The sequence below is a fragment of the Ranitomeya imitator genome, chromosome 2 (assembly GCF_032444005.1).
Source record: "Ranitomeya imitator isolate aRanImi1 chromosome 2, aRanImi1.pri, whole genome shotgun sequence".
Taxonomy (NCBI): Eukaryota; Metazoa; Chordata; class Amphibia; order Anura; family Dendrobatidae; genus Ranitomeya; species Ranitomeya imitator.
This window is the reverse complement of record NC_091283.1, coordinates 650940984-650954639: the sequence shown is the minus strand read 5'-3', so window position 1 is coordinate 650954639 and position 13656 is coordinate 650940984.

Below are 13656 nucleotides of genomic sequence, written 5' to 3'. Positions count from 1 at the left end.
ATAGGCAGCACAAGTCCCCAATAGGCAGCATAGTCCCCAATAGGCAGCATAATCCCCAATAGGCAGCATAGTCCCCAATAGGCAGAACAGGTCCCCATTAGGCAGCACAGGTCCCCAATAGGCAGCATAGCACCCAATAGGCAGCACAGGTCCTCAATAGGCATCATAGTCCCCAATAGGCAGCATAGTCTCCAATAGCCAGCACAGGTCCCCAATAGGCAGCATAGTTCCCAATAGTAAGCATAGTCGCCAATAGGCAGCATAGTCCCCAATAGCCAGCACAGGTCCCCAATAGGCAGCATAGTCCCCAATAGGCAGCACAGGTCCGCAATAGGTAGCATAGTTCCCAATAGTAAGCATAGTCCCCAATAGGCAGCACAGGTCCCCAATAGGCAGCACAGGTCCCCAATAGGCAGTACAGTCCCCAATAGGCAGCACAGGTCCCAAATAGGCAGCACAGTCTCCACTAGGCAGCATAGTCCCCACTAGGCAGAATAGTCCCTAATAGGCAGCACAGGTGCCCCATAGGCAGCACAGTTCCACAATGGGCAGCATAGTCCCCAATAGGCAGCACAGGTCCGCAAGAGGCAGCACAGGTCTCCAATAGGCAGCATAGTCTCCAATAGGCAGCACAGGTCCCCAATAGGCAGCATAGTCCCCAATAGCCAGCACAGGTCCCCAATAGGCAGCATAGTCTCCAATAGGCAGCATAGTCCCAATAGGCAGCACAGGTCCCCAATAGGCAGAATAGTCCCTAATAGGCAGCACAGGTCCCCAATAGGCAGCACAGGTCCCCAATAGGCAGTACAGTCCCCAATAGGCAGCACAGGTCCCAATAGGCAGCACAGTTCAGACACAGCGTTTAAATAAAAAAAATACCGGTACTCACCTATGTCCACCGCTGCTCTGAAGAGGCGTCCGCTCGACGCCGTCTTCTTCTGGCACAGGTGGCGTGATGACAATCACGTGGTCTGTGCTGCATTCGGAGGGCCGCGCATCACGTTTCATCGCAACCTCCTAGTTCTGCCCGCGATTACAGGGCCCGCCGGTATTGAACTGTAGCGAAGTCCAATGTCGGACGGGCCCAGGGGCCGGATAAATGACCTCTGAGGGCCGCATGTGAGATGGCTGATGGGGAACCACCATTAAATGTTACTGTTAGCCACGTGTTCATCAGCCAAGTTAAAAAATGTATATAATTATATGCAGGGGGTGGGGGGGTTGTTAGCTTTTTTTTCTTTCCATTGGCTGACAAACATGTGGCTTACAATAATTTTTAATGGTTCATCAAATGGGGGAGGGGAAGCATTAAAAAATGCTGCAAAAATGCAATAATCAGAGAATATTGATATTGTGTAGTTTGGTGCAGACATATGCAGAAAACAAAACCACAGGGTCTCTGCAGCGTGTGAACACGGCCTAACAGACGCCAGATGCCGTACGGTGACGCTACATAACGATAAGAACGTTCTGGCGGCTCCGACTGTGACTGGAATAAATCCCCGGATACTGCGGATGGTCCCGGATTGGGGCCTACGTCCTGCAATCCCCAGAATGGCCTCACTGCCAGCGCCCCTCTGACAACTCCTCCTGGCAGGGGAGAAAGAGCTGGGAACTGGCAGTGACACGGGCGCTCACAGCATAGTGCAGCCTCTCTGGTACAGTCCTATGCAGTTAGACTACTATGCTGAATGGGGCGCTCTGCCTGTTCTGACGGCAGTGACCCGGTGACAAGCTCCCATAGGCATGACACTCTCACTGCCTGTGGAGACAGTCTAGCTGCAATGACGGTAATCAGAGCGGACATGTTACCACAGCAGCCATGTGAGGGGCTGACAGTAATAGCAGACGTTACACAAGACTCCTCAGGACATAAGGCGCCATCTTGATTTCAGCGCGGACTCCACGGTTTCTATGGTAACAGGCTCCCGGAACTAGGGTAGAGTCTAAAGCCAAGTGACCAGAAGGACCTCTGCTGCTGACGTCACGCCCATGTGACCATGTGACTGATGTTACGGTTCCCTGATGTTAGGCTACTTTCACACTAGCGTTGGATTCGGCCCGTCGCATTGCGTCGGGCCGAGATTCCGACGCTAGCGTTTGATGCGCCGCACAACGGGTGCAGCGGATGCATTTCTCTGGCGCATCTGCTGCCCCATTGTGAGTTGCGGGGAGGTGGGGGCAGAGTTCCGGCCGCGCATGCGCGGTCAGAGAAAGCGGTCCGTCGGCAGCAAAAAACGTTACATTCAACTTTTTTTGCTCCCGGCGGTCCGCCACAACACGGCGCAACCGTCGCATGACGGTTGCGACGTGTGTCAATACGTCGCAATGCGTCGGTAATGTTACTCTACGGGGCAAAAACGCATCCTGCAAACAACTTTGCAGGATGAGTTTTTTCGCCTAAACGACGCATTGCGACATATTAAAAAAACGCCAGTGTGAAAGTAGCCTTACAGGAAGGTGCGGCGCCATAGATCAGAGCGTAGACAGGAGGAAGCTGCGGGTGTCATGGCGGGATCTGGAGTGTTTTGGGGTCACAGGTAATGTAAGTGGATGTTCATGCAGGTGCTAGGAGTCTGCCTGCGGAAAGAGTGATGCTTGCATGGGACTGCGTGCTGGGGGTCTGCCTGCGGAAAGAGTGATGCTTGCATGGGACTGCGTGCTGGGAGTCTGCCTGAGGAATGGGGTGAAGGTTGCATGGGACTGCACGCTGGGGGTCAGCCTGGTGAAGGGAGTCATGTTGCTGGGTGGGGGGCTGCGTGGTGGGTTGGCTGCCTGTGGAAGGGGGACTGCGTGCTGGGGGGTCTCTCTGGGGAAGGGAGGCTGCATGTTGAGGGTCTCTGGGGAAGGAGGTCATGTTCCTTACGAGCGGGGTTGGGGTCTCTGGTTGGAAAGGGGCTGCATGCTGGCTGTCTCTGTGGGGAAGGAAGGCTGTATGCTGAGGGTCTCTGGAGAAGGGGGTCATGTTGCTTGCGTGGGGGCCTGCGTGCTGGGGGTCTCTGTTGGGAAGGGGGTCATGTTTCATGTGTGGGGGTCTCTGGGGAAGGGGATCTTGTTGCTTGCGTGGGTGGAGTCTGCATGGAGAAGGAAATTATTCTTGCATGGTACTGCGTGCTGGGAGTCTGCCTGGGGAAGGGGATGATGCTTTCATGGGACTTCGTGCTGGGAGTCTGCCTGGGGAAGGGGGTGATGCTTGCATGGGACTGCGTGCTGGGGTCTGCCTGGGGAAGGGGTTATGCTTTCATGTGACTGCGTGCTGGGGTCTGTCTGGGGAAGGGGATGATACTTGCATGGGACTGCGTGCTGGGAGTCTGTCTGGGTAAGGGGGTTATGCTGGCATGGAATTGCGTGCTGGGAGTCTGCCTGGGGAAGGGGATGATACTTGTGTAAGAGGGTGAACTGTAGTCCCACTGAGAGGGCACTAGGACCCTGTGGTTTTTGCCTATTGCAGAAGAGAACAGACCGTGCAAAACTCCCAGAGACAATGTGTGCTGCTGGGTGGGGTCTAGTGTCTCGGGTGTAAAGTGAAACTTGGAAGTGAGAGCTGAGAGAGAAAAAGGCGGGAAGCAAAGGCAGAAGCTGCTGTGATATCTTAAAGAGAGACTGTGTGGATTTACTGCAAGTGTTTTTGGAGGAAAAGAAGCTTTTGAGAGACTTTTTGTTGCTAATGTTCCCCTGGAGAAGAATTAACCTTTTGTTTAACTCTGTGAGAGACTTGTGTGGCTAACGTTTCCTGGAGAGGAGTTAACCCTTTATTTAACAAAAGACTGAGACTTTGCTAAGAACCCAGTACGTATTTGGAAGTCTGTGGATTCCCTGTGCATTGAGTGGAGAACCAAGTCTGGACAGACGGCTGATACAGAGACGGACGGATTGTCGTGGAACCATTCCTAGGAGCTACAGAAGCAGAGACAACATCGTGAGACCACTAACTAAGTCCCCGGCGTTTGGGCTCGGCATCGGCCGACAAGACAAGACAAGAGGAGCTTGCTGTAACTTATTGGCGCTGAAAATATGAACTGGCTGCAGCCTGTGCGGATTCCTGCCTGAGAGGAAATCCATCTCAGGATACGGTACCATAGTTATAGATACCCGGGTATCTCTGCTCAGAGTGTTAAATTGTTACTTTAGAGGTGTATCTTATATTAGAGTTGTGTAAGTTATACTCAGTGTGCCATTCCAGGGGCTCCCTTAATAACACTACATTCAATTTACACTTGTTCCTGTTTTTAGTTGCCTGTAAGGTAAATTTCTTACTAGTCTGTTGTAGTACACAGTTCTCAGGAGACCTTGGAGTGGCACAGTGATTTCAGCTGCTGCTGAATTAGTGTATCTTTGGGGTGCATCTGTCTTAATATTCTCCATATTACCTTGATTATTTTGCCTTTGAGTAAATACCGTTGGAGATTTCTGCCTTGGTCTTGGTTTGTGACTCACTGGATCTTATTCGGACCTCTGGTCGTTACATTTTTGGCGTAGTCGGCAGGATCCAGTGTTTGTCATGGACGAGGGCGAGGCTGGAAATGACCCCGCTGTATCCGCATCCTCCTCAGGGGTTGGGGTTCCCTTGGCAGCCGCTGCGACTCCGGGAGGGTATGTGCCTGTAGGGGCTTTACTTCAGCACATGCCGAAATACGATGGGCGCAATATGGCGTTGCAAGATTGGGCTGAGAGAATCCGGAGTATTCTGCGCATGTGTAATTTGACCCCCGCGTTACGCGCTGAGCTGGCATTAAATGCACTGGAGGGTGATATTAGGCGTATGGTGATGGTGCGCCCAGAATCAGAGAGGGATACATTAGAAAAGATTTTGGAACTGTTAGAGGGGAGTTTGGGGGGCCGAGCGCGTGTGGCTCAGCTTCGGTCCCTATTCTTTAATCGTCCCCAGAGAGAGTGTGAGTCCCTGATGCAGTACTCTAATATTTTGCAAGAGATGTTGAATGAGATGCAGCGACTAGACCCGGGGGCCATGGGGGCATTCCGGGAGGTAGACCGCTTGCTCCGGGACCAATTCATCACCGGTGTAGCCAATAGACTTCTCCGGGACAAACTGTTGGAAATGGCCCGGGTTGCACCAGAGTTATCTTTCTGGCAGATTTACCGAGCTGCAGTGGAAAGGGAAGAGAAATCGGCCTATGTTCCCGAGGGGTCAGTGAACAGTGCCCAGCTGGAGGAAGGTGGTTCATCAGGGTCGGGGGGAGAGGGGCTGGTAAGCGTGGTACAAGCTCTGCGTGCTGAGGTGAAGGAGTTGAAGCTGAAATTGTCTCAACTGACAGTTGATCCCGCCTCTACCCCCTCGCGGGAACCTCCTGCCTCACCCCCTGGAACGGTGACCCCGCAAATGGCCAGGTCGTCCTATCAGAATGAGTCAAGCCCTCGCCCACGAGGAACAATCACCTGCTGGAAGTGTGGCCGCCAGGGACACATCTCGCGTTACTGCCGGGCGCTTACAGCCCCAGAAACCCCGTCGCCGGCTTTAAACTTCCGGCCGCTGCCATGAGAGGGCAAGCAGCAGCGGCCCCACCCACACAAAGCCCTCGACGGAATGAACAAGATTTGTTTGCATGTAGTCCAGTGATAGAAGCAGAGTTTGAAGGGCGGAAGATGAGGTGCTTGGTTGACACGGGATCCGAATGTACTATAATGCCTCTAGAAGTATATGAGAGATACTTCAGTCGACTAGTGATTCCAGAGGATGGCCGAGTGATACGACTGACCGCCGCAAATAATGGTCAATTGTCAGTAAAAGGGATCGTGTGGATGCAACTAAAAATGTTTGGTCAAGAGCTGGGGCAGAAAGGGGTAGTACTGGTGGATCACCCCCCTAGAAGAGGGATGGAAGTGACGCTCGGAATGAACGTGCTGCGAGATTTGAATCACCAGATGTATGCCAGTGAAGGACCCCGATACTGGGCCCGTGCGACAAGACACCGACCCACACAGAGAATTCTACACCGTCTAGTGCTGAGTTGCGACTTGCTGAAAAGTGCGGTCCCAGGTGGCCGGGTGGGCCGGGTCCGAGTGACTTCGAGGGCCCCGCTCCTGCTGGGACCCAGACAAGAGGAACTCTTAATGCTGCCTGTGGGAGCTGCACAGAGATTGAATGGGCTTGAAGTGCTACTTGAGCCCGCCCGAGAGGGTTCCTCATTTGCCAAGGTACATGTGGCCCGTTCTTTGGCGATTGTGAAGAATGGACGAGTACCGGTCCGATGCATCAATGTTTTAGATGAAGCTGTTGCAATTCCCGCTGGGACCATACTGGCTGAACTGTTCGTACCGGCAGAGAAGGTGCCGGAAAATGCAGGGTTCGAATTGCGACCAGACCAACAGTCATCCTGGACATTCGCGGTCGAGGTAGGCCGGACTGAACCTCCTACGGAGGAATGGAATGTTCATGTGATCATGGAGCAGATGGGAGTGGATCGGGAGAAGCTGACCCCCATGCAGTTGGAGCAGTTGGAGAGAGTTTTGTGGGAACATCAAGAGACCTTTTCCCGACATGGAGAGGACTTCGGGTGTACCCAGACGATTGAGCATGAGATTCCAACGGGGGATACTCCACCCATTAGAGAAAGATATCGCCAAATTCCTCCGGCGCTCTATCAAGAGGTGAAGAGCATGGTGGCCAGTATGCTGGACAACCAAGTGATCCGAGAGAGCCGGAGTCCCTGGGCGGCCCCTGTAGTCTTGGTCCGCAAGAAGGATGGGACACTCCGATTTTGTGTGGACTATCGGAAATTGAATGCCCACACCGTACGGGACGCCTATCCTTTACCCCGTATTGAAGAATCCCTGTCGGCCCTGGGTCGGGCCAAGTATTTCTCAACGTTGGATTTGGCAAGCGGGTACTGGCAGGTCCCAATGGCTGAAAAAGATCGGGCCAAGACGGCGTTTGTATTGCCAATGGGGCTCTTTGAGTTCAACCGGATGCCCTTTGGCCTCGCTACCGCCCCGGGAACCTTCCAACGCCTGATGGAACATTGCTTGGGTGATCTAAATTTTGAATCAGTCCTGATATATTTGGACGACATTGTGGTGTTCGGAACCTCATTTGAAGATCATCTGGAGAAGCTGCGTCAAGTTCTCCGGCGGCTCAAGAGCTACGGCCTGAAAATAAAGCCAAAAAAATGTCAGCTGTTACGAAACCAGATTGAATATTTGGGGCATCTGGTGACCCCGGACGGGGTACTACCTTTAGCCAGTAAGATTAAGGCGGTACAAGAGTGGCCACCTCCTTGTGACCTGCGAGAAGTGCGGGCCTTCCTGGGCCTAGCAGGATACTATCGGCGGTTTGTGCCTAAATTCTCACAAGTGGTGAGTCCCTTGAATGAACTTTTGAGAGGGACAGCGCTGGGTCCTCGAAATCGCCCCATTCCATGGGGGCCCCTACAGAAAAAGGCATTTGATGGAGTGAAAACCGCCCTAACGAGTGCCCCATTGCTGGCCTACGCCCGGTTTGACACCCCTTTTTTGTTGTATACCGATGGTAGTCTTCATGGGTTGGGGGCAGTACTAGCACAGGTGCAGGACGGCCGAGAACGAGTGATTTCTTATGGCAGCAGATCTTTAAGAGACTCCGAGCGAAATCCGGCTAACTACAGCTCATTCCGTCTGGAATTGCTGGCCCTGGTGTGGGCAATGACAGAACGCTTCGCCGAGTATCTAACAGGAGCTGAGGTGCTAGTCATGACAGATAACAACCCGCTAGCTCACTTAGAGAATGCAAAACTGGGGGCGTTGGAGCAGCGGTGGGTCGCCAGACTGGCCAAGTTCAATTACCGCATTAAATTTCGCTCTGGTCGAGAGAACGGCAATGCAGATGCATTGTCAAGAGTGCCCCTTGGGTCATCCGGGGAAGATGTTGATGAACAACTTGAGGATACTGAAACTCCAGCTTTGGGGCAAATACCTATCTTCCAAAGTGTGGTACACTCAAGTGGGGTGGCCACCGGGATGCCCTGTGTCCTGGGTAAAACACCCTCAGATTGGACAAGAGTCCAGGATGAGTGTCCGGACGTTGCACTTGTGCGCCGTTGGGTACAAAACAAGGCCTGGCCCAGTGCAGAGGACAAGGCTCAGTTGTCCATGGAAGGAATGAAACTCCTTCGACAATGGGATAAATTGTGTGTGGAACAAGGTCTTTTGTATCGTAAGGTGTACCTGCCATCGGAGCTGCAGCATCGGTACCAACTGATAATTCCTGTGGGGATGGGGCCGGTGGTCGCTCGTGAGGCGCATGAGAAGGGGGCCCATTTTGGAAGTGAAAAGACACTTCAGTGGTTGCAGCGAGTCCTCTACTGCCCTGAGTTGGGAGGGATGGTGGCCGACGCGTGTCGGCAGTGCCGAATTTGTGGGCTCAACAAAAGCCCTGAGCAGCGGGCTCCCACACAGTCTATTAAGACTTCAGCTCCACTGGAACTACTCATGATTGACTACGTGTTGATAGGGTACTCTACATCAGGGTACTCCTACTGCCTGGTGATGACAGATCACTTTACCAAGTATGCTGTAGCGGTGCCGACAAGAGATCAGACGGCCAAGTCGGCGGCTGAGGCAGTGTGCCGACATTTCTTCCAAGTGTTCGGGTGTCCGCAGAGAATACATTCAGATCAAGGGGCCTGCTTTCAGGGAACGCTGATGAAAGAGTTGCACCAGCTCTATGGTATCGAGCAGTCGAGAACAACGCCTTACCACCCTCAGGGTAACGGGGCGTGTGAGCGTTTTAATCGGACCCTGTTGCAAATGTTGAGGTCCTTAGAGAGTCAGCAACAGACATGCTGGCCTGAGTATCTCCCCGAATTGATGTGGGCTTACAATAACAGGGTGCACAGTACTACTGGTTACTCACCACACATGTTGATGTTTGGTAGACCTGGCCGAGACATTGAGGATTTGAGCATGCCAGATCCCTCCTCCGCCCCCCTTCGGACTGCATCCGAGTGGGTACGAGAGCATCGGCGGCGGTTGAGGGTGGTGCATCAGGTGGTGGGTGACCGCCTTCGCCAGGTGGTCCATAAGGACACGCGACCTGTACAAACAGAGCTGTTCTCTCCGGGAGACAGAGTGTTGGTGAGGACAAAACGACGGTCAGGAAAGCTGAGTGACCGATGGGAGGCGATACCGTATCTGATAAAAAAACAGGTGAACCCTGAGATTCCAGTGTACGAGGTCGAACCGGTGGGGACAGGGGGGCCAACCCGTAATTTGCATCGTAACATGTTACAGCGGTGCTGGTTTGAAGATTCGGCGCCTACCCCCCTAGAGCCAGAGGCCATGTTTCAAGGGGCGGAAGCTCTGAATGATCTTGAGTTTGATGGTGTGCTTACTCCTGCGCCTGCTTATTTGCCCCCTGTGACCGATCTGGCCTCGGGTGATGAGAATGTTGGGGATATGGAGGATGTTGTTGAGGAGAGTGCATCAGGTCAACTGCTTGGTCCTGACGCTGTATCACAGGACATCGAGCCGCAGGAGGAGACAACTCCACTTACGCCCACTGACACGACCATGGAAGAGACTCTAGCTCCCTCTAAGGTCGCACCTGTTGATGTAGGACTCAGGAGAACTACACGATCTACGGCAGGAATACCGCCTCAGCGATATGCTCAAGATGAATTTGAGTGGGAAGGTATGTCGAGGACGCCAACCTCTAGTGGGGTGGCATGTAAGAGGGTGAACTGTAGTCCCACTGAGAGGGCACTAGGACCCTGTGGTTTTTGCCTATTGCAGAAGAGAACAGACCGTGCAAAACTCCCAGAGACAATGTGTGCTGCTGGGTGGGGTCTAGTGTCTCGGGTGTAAAGTGAAACTTGGAAGTGAGAGCTGAGAGAGAAAAAGGCGGGAAGCAAAGGCAGAAGCTGCTGTGATATCTTAAAGAGAGACTGTGTGGATTTACTGCAAGTGTTTTTGGAGGAAAAGAAGCTTTTGAGAGACTTTTTGTTGCTAATGTTCCCCTGGAGAAGAATTAACCTTTTGTTTAACTCTGTGAGAGACTTGTGTGGCTAACGTTTCCTGGAGAGGAGTTAACCCTTTATTTAACAAAAGACTGAGACTTTGCTAAGAACCCAGTACGTATTTGGAAGTCTGTGGATTCCCTGTGCATTGAGTGGAGAACCAAGTCTGGACAGACGGCTGATACAGAGACGGACGGATTGTCGTGGAACCATTCCTAGGAGCTACAGAAGCAGAGACAACATCGTGAGACCACTAACTAAGTCCCCGGCGTTTGGGCTCGGCATCGGCCGACAAGACAAGACAAGAGGAGTTTGCTGTAACTTATTGGCGCTGAAAATATGAACTGGCTGCAGCCTGTGCGGATTCCTGCCTGAGAGGAAATCCATCTCAGGATACGGTACCATAGTTATAGATACCCGGGTATCTCTGCTCAGAGTGTTAAATTGTTACTTTAGAGGTGTATCTTATATTAGAGTTGTGTAAGTTATACTCAGTGTGCCATTCCAGGGGCTCCCTTAATAACACTACATTCAATTTACACTTGTTCCTGTTTTTAGTTGCCTGTAAGGTAAATTTCTTACTAGTCTGTTGTAGTACACAGTTCTCAGGAGACCTTGGAGTGGCACAGTGATTTCAGCTGCTGCTGAATTGGTGTATCTTTGGGGTGCATCTGTCTTAATATTCTCCATATTACCTTGATTATTTTGCCTTTGAGTAAATACCGTTGGAGATTTCTGCCTTGGTCTTGGTTTGTGACTCACTGGATCTTATTCGGACCTCTGGTCGTTACACTTGCATGGGACTGCGTGCTGGGAGTCTGCCTGGGGAAGGGGGTGATGCTTGCATTGGACTGTGTGCTGGGATCTGCCTGGGGAAGGGGTGATGCTTACATGGGACTGCATGCTGGGGGTCTGCCTGGGAAAGGAGGGTGCAGGTTGCATGGGTCTGCATGCTGGAAGTCTGCCTAGGAAAGGAGTTATGCTTGAATGGGACTGCGTTCTGGGGGTCTCTGGGAAAGGGGATAATGCTTGCATGGCACTGCATGCTGGGGGTCTGCCTGGGAAAGGGGTGGAGCTTGCATGGGAATGCGTGCTGGGAGTCTGCCTGGGTAAGGTGTTATGAACTGGTGGTTTAGAAACACAATGGACCTGGTGGTTAAAAGCACACAAAGTGACCTGATAGTTACTAATAACATAGGACGAGCTCTGAGACGTGGGAACTCTGCTGACCGCAATCCCTAATCCTATCACACCACACTAGAAGTAGCCGTGGAGCGCTCCTGACCAGACCTAGGCGCCTCGGCACAGCCTAAGAAACTAGCTAGCCCTGAAGATAGAAAAATAAGCCTACCTTGCCTCAGAGAAATTCCCCAAAGGAAAAGGTAGCCCCCCACATATAATGACTGTGAGTAAAGATGAAAATACAAACACAGAGATGAAATAGATTTTAGCAAAGTGAGGCCCGACTTACTGAATAGACCGAGGATAGGAAAGATAGCTTTGCGGTCAGCACAAAAACCTACAAACAACCACGCAGAGGGCGCAAAAAGACCCTCCGCACCGACTAACGGTACGGCGGTGCTCCCTCCTCGTCCCAGAGCTTCCAGCAAGCAAGACAAACCAAAATAGCAAGCTGGACAGAAAAAATAGCAAACCAAGAAACACAAGCAGAACTAAGCTTATGCAGGGAAGACAGGCCACAAGAACGATCCAGGAGAGAGCAAGACCAATACTGGAACATTGACTGGAGGCAAGGAACAAAGAACTAGGTGGAGTTAAATAGAGCAGCACCTAACGACTTAACCTCGTCACCTGAGGAAGGAAACTCAGAAGCCGCAGCCCCACTCACATCCACCAGAGGAAGCTCATGGACAGAACCAGCCGAAGTACCACTCATGACCACAGGAGGGAGCTTGACCACAGAATTCAAAACAGTAAGGGTTCAGGTTGCATGGGACTGCGTGTTGGGAGTCTGCCTGGGGAAGGGGGTGCAGGCTGCATGGGAATCTGCCTGGGGGAGGGGGTGATGTTTGCATGGGACTGCATGCTGGGTGTTTGCCTCGGGAAAGGGATGATGCTTGTATGGGACTGCGTGCTGGCAATCTGCATAGAGAAGGAGTGATGCTTGCATGGGACTGCTTTCTGGGGGTCTGTCTGGGTAAGGGAATGGTGCTTGCATGGGACTGTGTGCTGCGGGTCTGCCCGGGGAAGGGGGTGATGCGTGCTGGGAATTCTGCCTCGGGAAAGGGGTGATGCTTGCATGGGACCGCATGCTGGGGGTCAACCTGGTGAAGGGGGTCATGTTGCTGGTGTGGGGGGCTGCGTGATGTGTTGGCTGCATGTGGAAGGGAGTCATGTTGCTTGTGTGTGGGGCTGCCTGTGGAAGGGGGACTGCGTGCTGGGGGGTCTCTTTGAGGAAGGAGGTCATGTTCCTTACGAGCTGGGCTGGGGGTCTCTGGTGGTATGGTGGGCTGCATGCTGGCTGTCTCTGTGGGGAAGGAAGGCTGCATGCTGAGGGTCTCTGGGGAAGGGGGTCATGTTGCTTGTGTGGGGGCCTGCGTGCTGGGGGTCTCTGTTGGGAAGGGGGTCATGTTTCATGTGTAGGGATCTCTGGGGAAGGGGGTCTTGTTTCTTGCGTGGGTGGAGTCTGCATGGAGAAGAAAATTATTCTTGCATGGTACTGCGTGCTGGGAGTCTGCCTGGGGAAGGGGATGATGCTTTCATGGGACTTCGTGCTGGGAGTGCCTGGGGAAGGGGATGATGCTTGCCTGTGACTGCGTGCTGGGGGTCTGCATGGGGAAGGGGATGATGCTTGCATGGGACTGCATGTTGGGGGTCTGCTTGGGAAAGGGGGTGCAGGTTGCATGGGACTGCGTGCTGGAAGTCTGCCTGGGGCAGAGGGTGATGCTTGCAAGGGACTGCGTGCTGGGGGTCTGCCTGGGGAAGGGGGTGCAGGTTGCATGGAACTGCGTGCTGGTAGTCTGCCTGGGGGAGAGGGTGATGCTTGTATATGGGACTGCGTGCTGGGGGTCTGCCTCGGGAAGGGGATGATGCTTGTATGGGACTGCAGTGCAGGGCTGCGTGATGGGTTGGCTGCCTGTGGAAGAGAGTCATGTTGCTTGTGTGTGGGGAGCTGCCTGTGGAAGGGGGACTGTGTGCTGGGGGGTCTCTATGGGGAAGGAGGTCATGTTCCTTACGAGCGGGGCTGGGGGTCTCTGGTGGTAAGGGGGGCTGCGTGCTGGCTCTATGAGGAAGGGAGGTGTGACGGGGTGTACGGCAGAGCAGGAAGGGACAACAGGCCGAGGAACGATCCAACGAGATTTATTAAAGCAGGGAGCATACAACATCAAATATCCATAATGTCCTTCAAGTCCACGAGAAGTCCAAGTAAAGAAACAGATCTGGAGGTGCTTTCCAGTAATCCCGCGCCCGATAAACGAAACAATAGTCCTTCCACTGCGATTTTCTATTGGAGCAGTTGTAAAACCGCTGCGGAATCCGCAGAAAGAAGTGACATGCTGCGGAATGTAAACCGCTGCGTTTCCGTGCAGTTTTTCTGCAGCATGTGTACAGCGATTTTTGTTTCCCATAGGTTTACATTGAACTGTAAACTCATGGGAAACTGCTGCGGATCCGCAGCGTTTTCCGCAGCGTGAGCACATACCTTTAGAATTAGGCTATGTGCACACGGTGCGGATTTGGCTGC